This window comes from Colias croceus, chromosome 22 (assembly GCF_905220415.1).
Source record: "Colias croceus chromosome 22, ilColCroc2.1".
Classification (NCBI taxonomy): Eukaryota; Metazoa; Arthropoda; class Insecta; order Lepidoptera; family Pieridae; genus Colias; species Colias croceus.
The window spans coordinates 6,844,994-6,857,756 of NC_059558.1; the positions used below are offsets into that span (position 1 = coordinate 6,844,994).

The 12,763-nt window shown below is 31.3% G+C and overlaps 1 protein-coding gene across 1 annotated transcript in view; it reads left to right on the forward strand.

Moving 5' to 3' along the window:
* The first annotated feature begins 8,791 nt into the window (after nucleotides 1-8,791).
* The window catches only part of LOC123701627 (inactive dipeptidyl peptidase 10), a 129,588-nt gene continuing 125,616 nt past the window's right edge, over nucleotides 8,792-12,763 (forward strand). The window contains exon 1 of the mRNA XM_045649112.1: nucleotides 8,792-8,981. The gene's annotated coding sequence lies outside the window, so the exon portion shown is untranslated. The remainder of the gene's footprint in view (nucleotides 8,982-12,763) is intronic.

Genomic DNA, 12,763 nt, shown 5'->3' on the forward strand with positions numbered 1-12,763 from the left:
GTTAAATCGTATGTGAATTTAAATTGTTAGAAGATCGTTGATGAAATGACAATGCTGATTGGATTACATAAGTGAGCGAACAAGAAACGAATGATGTATAGGTATTCTCGCTTGAGAGTTGAAACATGCGTTTACCTATGTAGACGTACTTACACCTTTTTAAATTTTAATGTACTTATATCGCCCTTACAATAATATGTAAAGTCCGTTTGGATCTTCCACAGCGAAATGTATCTACGGTTATACTTAAATGCCTTATGGTAGGAAGAAAAATATCTCACCTCTTCTAGATACTTAAATAATAATTTTCCAAGGGATTGGAAATGAAGCGATTGCAGTGAATGCTTTGTAGGAGGTAGTTTATAAGATTTCGATGAGAATTTTTGTTTGTTCGTTTTAAAAGAAAAAAAGTTATCACTCCTCTAGAAAATGTGTATTTTCTAGAGGAGGGATAACTTTATTACACTGTTATTACACTGTTATTATGTTAGTTTATAATAATTGTCACATGTAATTGTTGTATTAATATAATATTTAACACGCTTTTTTGTTTCCACTGTATATTTTTATGTACATAAATTCGACTTTGACCCATTTTTAAAGATTTATTTGAATTTTCTACACGTATCAAGGATCGGTGATAATACGAATAAATAATAATAAGTATCATGAGTACCTAACTATATCCTAAGCCTAGCCTAGCCTAATAGTGGCAAAAGAAAGCCTTAATCAATAGTTGGTTTATTTATAACAATTTCTGCAAAACATCGAAGTATATAATACAGAGGAACGGCTATAAATCACTTACCCTACAACCTGAACGCTCCTTACATACGTTTTATTTAAAACTCTTTACTATTGGTCCTCGAACTGAAGTCACTAACTAGAATTCAATGTGATTTCTTCAGTGATACTTGTATACGTAGTGTATTATTATTAGTCTGTGGTGATACCACAGGTGATACTATACTGAGTATACTCTAGATCAAGAAGCTTATATCTAACACACTAGAGATTGCACTATGAACGTTGACTTGTCACGGGAAGGTATGACCTTGAATGACGCCTGGTTGTTCCTTCATCCCTTTCACACCAACTTGCCAAGTTAAGTGTGAAAGGGACAAAAAACAACCAGGCGTCATTCAAGGTCATACCTTCCCGTGACAAGTCAACGTTCATAGTGAAATCTCCAGTGTATTAGATATAAGCTTCTTGCTCTAGATAGTATAGTATTATCTGTGGTGATACAGACAACACTCTTTTTAAACTTAGAATACTAAATTTTATCTATTATACTTACAAATATTTTTACTTGCTTGCTTATATCATTCATTCTATTGTATTATACTAAGAAATAAAAAGTGCGTTTCAATAGTTTTAAATGCATTTTATCCTTAAAATTAAAGATTAGGTACAGAGTAAGAGCTTTACCTTTTTGACAACAGAAGCAACATTATCTAGATATCTAGCACAATATCTAGCTAATCAATGCATGTCAATGTGGTATCAGAATATGTTCAGAAATCTTATATATAAAAATGAATCGCAAAATGTGTTGGTAAGCGCATAACTCGAGAACGGCTGAACCGATTTCGATAATTCTTTTTTTATTATATTCCTTGAAGTACGAGGATGGTTCTTATGTAGAGAAAACGTAAACATGTACTACGGGCGAAGCCGGGGCGGACCGCTAGTTACTAAATAGATTCTATTTAACTAATGCATCGCTACTTCTGGTTTTAACAATAAGCACGTACAAGTTTAACGTTGGACATTTCAGATGTAGTCTACATTTTTTTTGTACATATTGTAATAAAAAAATATATAAAACATGAAACTTAAATTGAAACACGTAGTAGGGGCAAGATTGCTAGGGGTAACTTTGCTTCAAGTTGATTGAATAATCCCCGCAGAGCATCCATCATCTGAATATCGGCTGTAGAATCATTTAACACTTATATGTAAAATTATTCCATTGGTTTTATATTTATAGAAGAGCTCCGGATTTTCTTATTGCTAAAGTCATGATAAAGGGATGTTTTAAATTTATGATGCAATTACATCTAATATTATAAAGCTGAAAAGTTTGTTTGTTTGTTTGAACTCTTTGGATTTGAAAAATTCTTTCGGTGTTAGATAGCCCTTCTATCGAGGAAGGCTGGCTATATATCATCACGCTAAGACCAACAAGAGTGGAGCACTGCGGGTAAAACCGCAGGGCACAGCTAGTATATCATAAAATGTAATTGCAATAAAACAAATAAATATATTTTATAGATTCAATAGAAATATGATAAATATAAGTAAAAGTTATCGTTGCTTTTTACGTATACAATATCTATCTTTATATACCTATCTATGCAGAATTTCTTCTCAAGTTAATCCATATGCATACATAATTCTCCCGAAGAAGCTGGTCGTAGCTCATTAGTCATTACAATACATAATTAAGGTACTAGAAGACAGACTCTTCACAAACCTCTTACAACTGCAAACTCTGCATGTTTAAAAATCTCGTAAAATTTCATTAGAAGAAAGCCTGAGCTCAGTATTGATTATCATCAAGTGAACAGCGCTAAGCATCCACTAAGATAAGTAATGCAGGCTCATTTATATGCAAATTAGTGCCAATGGGCCATTATTCTATTGATTGGCGTGATAGGCCACGTTTTGTAACTATAGATGGCTTTAAGCTGACGATTTGTTGGCTTTTGGAAGTAAAATACGGCTTTAGAAGGGAAAAGTGAACTACCGTGTTCTCTAGTAAAGTAAAGGATAGCGTTTCAATAAAATTTTTATTTTAATAAGGTCATGTAGAGTAAATTAGGTCTTGAGCAGAGAAAAGTGAAGCACCGTGTTCTCTAGTAAAGTATATGATAGAGTTTCAATCATTTTTATTACAATTAATAATGTTTTCAGAGTAGAAAACAGCTAGCAGGGTTTAAAAGGAAGTACCGTGTTCTCTTATTAGGTACTGGGTATAGTTTCACTAATTTTTCTATACGTTTAATAAGGTTATGCATTTTGTACTATTAGAAGGTAAATAGAGAAAAGTTCTAATTACTTTCTCTCCCGGATCCTTGAGATATTCCCTTGGGAGTAATTTACTTAACCAGTAGGAAGTTAGATTGTAAAGGGAGTGATCTGATAAAGTTTATTTATCTACGTGTTCATAATTGTTTCTTTCTGTTTATAGTTTGAGAAAATGTTGTGACATGTTTATTGTCTATGTCCCGTGTAAAATTAATTTTGTAAATAAATAATAATATTGTTAATAATTTATTTCTTTCTTTGACCAAGCAAATCAAACAAAACTAAATTTAATATACATACATTATTATACGATAATTATGATATGTTCTTTTTATTGTACAATTTTGTATCCTCTAATGCAAGTCATACACATTTGATTTATACTCATTTCATGTATCACGCATGTTCTCAATGATAGAGTCAGAAAATAATGTGGCTACAAAGGAAATATAATAGATTTTGTATCTGTTTACCCTTCGTTGAGACTAGGCAGCGCGCAGCGATGTCTTTTCAATAAAGAAAAGAAAACAATATAAAATCCATCAAATGCTTACATCAGCACGGGTATCTTTTTAAATTGAAAACACCTAAAAAGGGAAAATGAAAATTCGTCCAGGCGCAAAAAACGCTAAAGATGAATATCACAGCGACCGTGAAAAATTGTATTTTAGTCAGAAAATGAATTCATTAATCTCACCCTGTCAACGTTGGGAATGATATTAAAATTGCCTTGTTATATACACATAGGATTACCTATATAAGATAATGTAATTTCTTAGTCCTGATATAGCTGCTTATAGACCTTCGTAGTTCATGGTATTGAACAAAATAGCACCTCTGTTTTATTAGTTGTTTTTAAATTCAAATTATTTACATTTATTTCGTTCTTTTATTCGTGTAAACTGTTATATTTTTTTTCTCTATTCAATTTAATTAAAAATTCAATCGTTTTTCATACATATGACTAAAACAAAGTTATTAAAATAGGACTTATTCTGTATATAGAGTAATTAAGGTCCATTATCACTACATAGTATAAAACAAAGTCGCTTTTTCTGTCCCTATGTCCCTTTGTCCCTTTGTATGCTTAAATCTTTAAAACTACGCAACGGATTTTGATGTTTTTTTAATAGATAGAGTGATTCAAGAGGAAGGTTTAAGTATATAATTTATTAGGTTTTAGACAAAGCGGGCGAAGCCGCGGGCGGTAAGCTAGTAATTTATAAGATGACAAACGTGTATCTTGTTTGAACTTAGGCGAGCTTTATGTATATCGCAATATGGAGCATTTATAATATGAGAATACTATGTATTACAAATGCCTGTATATGATAATACAGAATACTTGATGCATTAATATTTTTTAAGTCCTTAAAAAAGGTTAAACGAATTAAATATGAAACGCAAAATGACATAGCGCCTCTCTGTGAGGACGGAGGGTCTTACATAAGACTATAATAGTCAGGTGCGAGCATCAATTGACCCTACATAATCGATAAGTGATTATCACTTGCTCAATATACATTGCTCGGTTTGATAAAAGATTCTTCTTATAAATAGTTCACAGGAGGCAATGTACCGCGAACGGGTCTATAATTTCTTATAATTTAAGATCGAAGGCTCATATTTCAGTGTAATAGCATTTACTGTAACTCTATCCCAATTAGTAAGGAAGTGGTGGTCAATTACAGCCTTTAACTATGTTAAGCAATGCGTTACTATTTACACATAGCCCCGGTTTCGTTCGCGCTGGCTTGATAAAAATGTTACAGAAGATATAGCCCATCTTTCAGGAATTAACGTATTTTCATTTTGTGAAGTCCAGTCAATCTAGTAATTGATTTTTATCTATTTAAAACAAGCAAAGAAAGAAACAATATATTTAAACTTTATCTGACTCTTTTCAAAATGTTATTTTTAAGTTTTAACGTTAATATTACTTACTAGCTTCCGCCCGCGACTCCGTCCGCGCGGATGTCGGTCTTCGCGTGGATGGTTTATATTTTCTCCATTTTGAGTAACTCTGAAAATGATATCTTATAAAATATATCTATTGGACCCAAATACGGCTAGGCCTATAATAATACGCAACGTGTGTTCGCGGTTCTACGGAACAACGTCTATGGATAAAACTGAAAAATTAAGATTATTTTTTTTTCTACGCATTTTTCCAGGATAAAAAGTATCCTATTTTACGCCCAGGATAATAAGGTATAATTATACCAAGTTTCATCGAAATCGAACCGGTAGTTTTCACGTGATGTCTTCACATACAGACAGACAGACAGACAGACAGACAGACAGACAGACAGACAAAAATTTTTTTAATCACATATTTGGGTTTGGTATCGATCCAGTAACACCCCCTGCTATTTATTTTTTTAATATTTTCAATGTACAGAATTGACCCTTCTACAGATTTATTATATGTATAGATTTCTCTTAACTTTTTAATACGCAAGAAATATTCACCAAATATATCTATTGAACTGTTGGTACCTTCTACTTTGGTTGGTTTGGTTTGGTTTGGTTGGTACTTCCTAATAAATATTGAATTCTTGGCAGCTGTCACGGATAGTCCTACATTTTACGACCTATGGATGCCTGGTGCTAACTTCTAGGGTATTAAGGGTAGTATGTACTAATATCATAAACGTGCGAGATTGTGAGAATGGATGGATAGATGTTTGGATGTATGTATGTTCATCTTTAGTAAATAGATACATTGAATACTGCTATTATACTTGAACTACCCCTACTATAAGTATTATAACAATACCTGTGACAATACCTATATGGATTCAAACTAGTTAGACTCATATTATGAAGTGCGCAAATTAAAGCTTTATATATATATCATAAAATATCATAATACATTTTTTTTTAATGATATGGGATAGCAAACGAGCACACGCGTCGCCTGGTGTTAAGCGATACACGCCGCACATAAGCATCCACTCCACTGGGAAGTGGATGTGTTGCTGTCCTCAAAGGGATTTGGAAGGAGTAAGGTAGAAGGGGCGAGGATGGGAGGGAATGAGGATAGGGAAGGAGAGGATGGGTAGGGGATGGGAAGGGATGTGGGCCTCCGGACCCCAAAAGTCATAATATTACGAAGACTTAGTGTCAAAAATATAGACTAATCTATACTAATATTATAAAGCTGAAGAGTTTGTTTGTTTGAACGCGCTAATCTCAGGAACTAGGTACTGGTCCGATTTTGAAGAATTATTTCGGTGTTGGATAGCCCATTTATCGAGGCAGGCTATTTATTATATCATCACGCTAAGACCAACAGGAGCGGAGCAATGCGGGTGACACCGCGGGGACCAGCTAGTGTATTATAAGGACTGAGCCGATTACCATAATTCGTGTATGATTTCAAACACTAGCTGCTAACAAGGTATTAGAAAGATACAATATGAACGACCTTTTCAGACTATAATGCTTCTGATGAAACAACGAGGCAGTTAAATTTGTATTATACTTATGTATTATGACGATGAAAGGCCTTTTGCGAATAAGCCTAGTCTTAGCTATAGGATTTAAGTTTAGGTTTAAACTTTAAACATAACAATATATATACGTATTATAATATAATAGGTATAACGAGTTGAGCTTGAATTTATATTAAACGTATACTGTATACCTACATAATATCATTATTATACATTTCATTTTATTTCCGTATAAACATGGAGAATAAGGGTCGTTTGTCAAGTTTATTCAAAAACTGTTGAATGCATTTTTATGAAAGTTTGGACGAAGATCGTTTGTAACACACTATAATATATTATACCGGGCTTATACCTATATACCGGAACGATTCTAGGATGACAAGTATGCTTTATAAAATAACGTTATCATATTTTAAAGTGCAGTTTGTATTTATAATCACCAAAAACAAGATCAAAACAATAATGTTTTTTACTTGCATATATAATTTAGTGCAGCAAAAAGATCCGTAATTAATATTTATGGATGATGCATTACTAAAAAAGTTTTTGTCACTGTACATTAATCTTACATTAATACGTTATAAATATTTAAATATAGATATTTAATCTATTTCGCTAGTAATTTAATTCAAACATGTGAGTGGGATAGACATACGATCTTATGTGGGTGGGAGCGAGAGATAAAATGTTGCAGAGTTGCGAAATGTGATGTTCACAGTTGGCTTGCGAACCGCACAAAGACTCGGGGTCGCGGGAAAATTTTTAGGGGGTTCTCCCCGATTGTGGGGAGTTTTTGAAATCACTATAAATGGAAATGCGATACAAATTTATATAGGTAAACCAGAATCTGATGGCAATTAGCGAAATCAAAATTTTGAGTGTGCAACCCTAGGGAAAATGGACTGAACGATTTTGATACTGCTTATTTTTTATTTTGTCCTCAATATCATTAGTCACATTACATAAGTGGACAATACTGTACTTAATAATGAGATATCCACTTAATATTATGTAGGTACATACTTATACATGTATAATATACAATTATACATATTACTTTTATACAGGTAATACATAATTATTATTATTTACACATACCTATATTTGTATATTCATAACCAGTATGCCATGGGAAAATATCAATATTATAATGATAATGTAGATCAAAACTGCTTATAATTTTTTATAAAATAAAATAAAAATAAATTAAAACTATGTTTATTTTCGTAAGTAATAACAGATACACACAATAAAAAATTGACTTCGACAGCTTGGACTTGATGAATAGCCGTATTGGAAACTCCTGTAATAAGTTTTCATAAAATTATATTCTAATCAACAAACAATATTATAGTTACCTACTTATAATATTTTTAATTTAAAGTATCAATACGGGTAAGTCCAATTTACCAATAAAATCTTAAAAATTGAAAATTGTGATGTGTTTGACCCTTCTTCATCGAATGTTTTTCTATACACATTATAAACAACACCTCTTGCTTGTGATCGCAGCGGCTTTTTCGACATTTTCGAAGATTTTTTAGACAAAATCCTAAAAATTATTCATCAACTGAAAAAAAGACAAATAATTTGACAACCAATTTGATAGTTGTCAAATAAGTTGCCACATGAAAATCTTTTATTTCTGAAATATAAATATGCCATCAGATTCTGGTAGACCTATACTTTTACTTACTCAGTCATACAAAAATTTTGAAAATTGGCTTATACATATATACCTTTTATAATTCGGTGCATTATCATATTATTATATTGATATATACTTTCATCGTGTGAGAATTCTAATGAAAATAGTGAATAGAAGTCGATTATTTTGTTAAAATGTACTTGAATAAGTTTATTATAATTTTTATGAAAGCACTATATTGAGAGTATGCCGATCTCAACAAAGGAAAACAATGAACAATTGTATGCAAAACTATCAAAAACATAATATCACATATAATATTATGGGTTTCCAAGATAGAGTTGATATAAATTAATTATATACAAAAACGCACCCAAAACCAATACATATAGGTAAAATGAGTTGGTATTAAACGAATTAAAAGATAATTAACTAAATTAAAATGTGAATGTGAAATATTTCATTAAATATTTATTTAATAATATAAAAAATAATGCATCCATACATCCTACTCAACACATTTCTTTACTACGTAACATTTGCCAGGGAGATTACATTTATGATACTGGCAACATTAAGGGAGTATAGACTGTGCTCTCCCGCCCGTTTCAAGCACGTTCCATTTCACATTTCAGTCGTTCGGTAACGTTCGGGCGGGATACTATATTCCCCCAATTCCAATTTTAAACAATCGAATTTTATTCGATTATAGAACGATCGTGTGAAAAACATTAGCTTTAATGTTGTATAATCTTTATTTTTATTGAATGAAGAAAGGTTAGTGCTCAAATAAAGAATTAATAATTAAAAATAGTGTGTTCGCATCGCTGATAGAGCGTCAGGTGAGTTCCAGCATTTAAAATTTATGAATGTTTTTGCTTATGAAGAGTCTTTTTGGTGCAACTTTCAAATGAAAAATTAATTTTTGAAGAGTTGTTCAGCTGTTACGCTTTAATTGCTTTTAGTTTAATTATCTTAACGATTTTAGTGTGCGTTACATGAATAAAAATATATTGTGTTGCTGGATTTAAATTGAATTCGAAATTTAAATGGGGCAATATGTTTAATTTGTAATGTCAATACCAATGATGCTTAATTATTTATTTTTTATCTTCTTCTTTAATATATATAAATCTCGTGTCACAATGTTTGTCTTCAATGGACTCCTAAACCACTTAACCGATTATAATAAAATTCGCACACCATGTGCAGTTCGATCCAACTTGAGAGACAGGATAGTTTAAATTTCAAATCGTTTTAGAGAAAGCGGGCGAAGCCGCGGGTGGTAAGCTAGTATTATTATAAACATTCAAAGCCTAAACCAGAAAAATAAAACCATTTTAACGAGAAAAAATATCTATATTTTCTAGATATACCTTTGAATACAAAACAATACTCATGTTTATAAGAATGTCGAGTGATGCTGGACGAAAGATTTATGCAGTGCTATTACCATATTGCTGTGTCTATTATTTAGAGAGTAAACTCTATAGTTCACGTCTATGTATAATTTACTGTATGTTAATTAATGTCGATATCCTTGTTTTGCTGATTTCCTAGTACAAAATATAGTCTTCTCGGTATAGTGATTATGAAAAAAGTCTTGGATTTTACAACAACAACCAATTTAACGAATATAATATTTTGTGACAAACAATATAATGATTGAAACATTTGATATGTGGAAAAGATATTAAATTATTTCTTTCTATGAATTAGTAATCTATAAACTATAATGTATAATTAAAACATAACTTGTTTTAGGATATTTTAGGATATATTAATTATATGTTTGGACTTTGGACACATGAAACGTTGTACCTACTGATTCGGATGAACTTTCATATTTCGATTATTATTTACTAGGTTTCCACCCGCGGCTTCGCCCGCGCAGGCAAAGAAATACCCGCATAGTTCCCGTTCCCGTGGGATTTCCGGGATTTCGTCATTTTCCCGGGATAAAAAGTAGCCTATGTCCTTTCTCGGGTATCAAAATATCTCCATACCAAATTTCATGAAAATTGGTTCAGTAGTTTAGGCGTGATTGAGTAACAGACAGACAGACAGACAGAGTTACTTTCGCATTTATAATATTAGTATGGATTCCAATAACGGTCAAGGAAATGTCGATACAAAACTTTAGCTCTATAAGAGCTCTATATTAAGTAGCCCAATTGTCATTACAAACGGTATTTTGAAAAAACAAAAAAATAAACACGGTAAAAACAATAATGTTAAAAGCATAGATTTAAATTCACTTCCTCCCCAAATCAGTAGGTATATAAAGCTTATCCTGGGATCACATTCTTTGGCCATTATTCTGGTAATAGAGTATTTCTCAAATCTTGATATATTTATAGCTCTTCTTGTATTTTCTGTTAGCGAATATTCTGATATACCTAGTGATGGATGAATTTTATTGTATCTAAATTATGAAGAAATATGAAGAAATAACTCGTGTAGATCGTTTTTAATATAATAAGTCTTTCTAGTTTCTAGTCTTTTAGTAAATTTAGATGTTTTATTAAAAATATTTTACTTTTAAAAAAGAACGTAATTTTATAATACGCATAATATATCACGAAAATCCATACATACCATAAGAAGCTAATGAGAAATCGTTACTTTTAAATCCAAAAAAAAAACGAAACGCTGTTAAAACCTTCTGAATCGAATTATTTATCCAAATAAACCGTATTTAAATCGAGTAAAGTTTTTTTCTTTCAATGTATTTTCCAAATAAGAGAATACTAAGCAATGAGATACTGAAAATTTAAATAAATGAATATTTACATTTTAATATACTGTTTTGCTTAGAGACGAACAATAATTAATGATCGTAAGGAATTAATTCAAATGGCGTTTTATTGTCGTTATTTTGATTTATAGAACTTCAATAAAATATGATAATAATAATATTTAAATAGAGTAACAAGAGTTAAATAACCCGAATGAATATATTTATTTATGTTTATATATATATGGTAGATTTACTTTACAATAATTAACTTATTTTATCTGATTTAAAAAAAAACATGCATACCTATTACATATATTTGATGTTATTTACACCACTTATAGTTCGGCTAAAAGGATTTAAGGCGAAGTCGGTGCGAACAGTTAGCTACACCTAAATATAAAAAAAATCCCTTTAGCTAACAGTTCATAATTAAAAGTCCGATTTCACACAAGATATCTGATTCAATGTTCATTTGTTTAATCATCAATTAGGATTAAATGAATGAAACTGCAGCGAGTAATTCAAATACGTCTTTATGTTACTGTATAAAAGTGAAACAGCTACTTATTTACATTCAGAATTGTAACCTGCGCTTAAAAAAGCCGTTATTTAACTGGGAGTCGCGCCTTTTCACCGTTTTGTATGGAGCGCCGCTATGTAGGTCAGTAATTGACGAAAACTTGAAAATTCGCTTTGAAATTATAGTTGGATTCGTTAAAATGTGAACAAAGGCTAGGTTTCAGAATGGTTTTTAATTTAGAGCCGGCACGTTTATACCGGTTTGATTGCTTTGTAGGTGTTGTGTTTTTGATCAGGATTAGTATTGGAAGTTTAGTATTTTTATGAGCATTGTTTGCATCTGTAATCGAAACATAAAATGTTTAAAGTTTTATCAGATTCGTCGAGAAGCCCTGTTTTACAGATAGATTTCTTTAAGGTATTTCGAATAATTAAATAAAACGAATACGAATACACACGATAGGTAATGTAAGAAATATATTTTTTTTTTGTTAATACGAAGTGACAAAGTAATGTGGTATTTCTTGATATAAAATAGTTATTTTCATCACACTTATTTATTAGCCATTAAATTAGTTTTCTTCTGTCTGTATGTATTTGTTAATGTTCCTTTTATTACGTCATAAATAAAGTACGTCCAAGTATTCCGATAAAATTTCATGAAAGTACCAGGAGAGCAAAAGTCATAAAGAAGTATTTCAAAGAACCTCTAGCCTGTGTACGCTGTAATTGCTTCCTCTATAGAAACGGCCGCGTTGTGTGAAGTGGGTTTTGTTCTAATTGAAGTTTATAAGTAACAATAGAAAATCGATTTGCTCTCATCATATTGAAAGCGAAATAACAAAAACGAGAACAAGATCTTTGAATAGTGTATTATTGTTTTTTTGGACCTTACAGTAACTCAACATAACGAAAAAAAAAAGTTTCCGTCCGTTGATATATATGAATACCCAAAAATTAATTGAGATACATATTTATAGAAACGTTTTTGTTAAAAAACTAATCTGCCCACTGCCATAGACCGTCTATTATTCTTTTTTTTCATTACTTTTAGTGTATTTGGATCGAAACTTTTTGGCTTATTGTTTTTAATACAAAAGTTATTTAAAATAACCCATTGAGCCCCAAGCGGCCCGATCGGTCCACAACACAATAGATTTTCTATTGTGTATGTGATTCCGGGACCTGAGAAAATGGAAATAGAAAATGTCACTTCACAAAGTTGTTTTAAAAAAATCTATCAATGTAGAAAATTTATCACTTCCCCAATGGGCGGAAATACACTTTCCACAGGCCACATAACGGCACTAACACAATTTCTACACTTTATACATATTCCTAACATTAATTTTAAAATCACACAGG